The sequence below is a fragment of the Microtus ochrogaster genome, linkage group LG9 (assembly GCF_000317375.1).
Source record: "Microtus ochrogaster isolate Prairie Vole_2 linkage group LG9, MicOch1.0, whole genome shotgun sequence".
Taxonomy (NCBI): Eukaryota; Metazoa; Chordata; class Mammalia; order Rodentia; family Cricetidae; genus Microtus; species Microtus ochrogaster.
In genome coordinates this window covers 2,017,136-2,018,202 of record NC_022034.1, presented here as the reverse complement: position 1 = coordinate 2,018,202, position 1,067 = coordinate 2,017,136, and positions in this window count along the sequence as shown.

Here is a 1,067-nt window from a genome sequence, read left to right as displayed (position 1 = left end):
ATGAAGTCTCAATCCTGAACATATGCCCCAAATACAAGAGCATCCACATATGTAAAAGAAACATTACTAAAGCTTAACTTGCACGTCAAGCCACACACACAATATTAGGACACTTCAACACCTCACTCTCCCCAATAGACAGGTCAAACAGACAGAAACTTAATAAAGAGAATTAACAGATGTCATGACTCAAATGGACTAAACAGACCTCTCTATAACATTTCACCCAAACACAAAGGAATATACCTTCTTCTTATTTCCTCATGGAACCTTCTCTAAAACTAACCACATTCTTGGTAACAAAGCAAACCTCAGCAGTTACAAAAAAAAAATGGAATAACTTTCTATATCTTATTGGATCACCATGGTTTAAAGTTAGAATTCAGTGACAACACTAACTGCAGAAAACTTACAAAGTCATGGAAATTAAATAGTGCTGAATTAAATCACCCCTGGGTGAAGGAAGAAATAAGAAAGAAACTACAAAAATGAAGGCACAACTACCCAAACCTGTGGGATCCTATGAAAGTGGTGCTGAGAAAGTTCATAACACTAATAACTACATAATGAAAGTGAAGAAATCTCAGACGAGCAACTTAACAGCACACCTGAAAGCTCTAGAACAGAAAGAGGTAGACTCACCCAGGAGGACTAGATAGTAGGGAACAATCAAGTTGAGGGCAGAAATTGATAAAATAGATACAAAGAATCAATGAAACAAAGATCTGGTTCTTTGATAAAATCAAACAATATAGACAAACCGTTATCCAAACTAACCAAAAGACAGAGAGAGAACATCCAAATTAGCAAATTTGGAAATGAAAAGGAGGAGATAAAAACAGACACTGAGGAAATCCAAAGAACCATTAGGTTATACTACAAAAACCTGTACTCTACAAAATTTGAAAATGTGAAAGAAATGGACAATTTTCTGAATAGGAACCACATACCAAAATTAAATCAAGACCAGGGGAACAATTTAAATAAACCTATAACCTGCAAGGAAATAGAAGCCATCATCAAAGCGTCCCAATCAAAAAAAAAAAATCCAGGGCCAGATGGTTTCA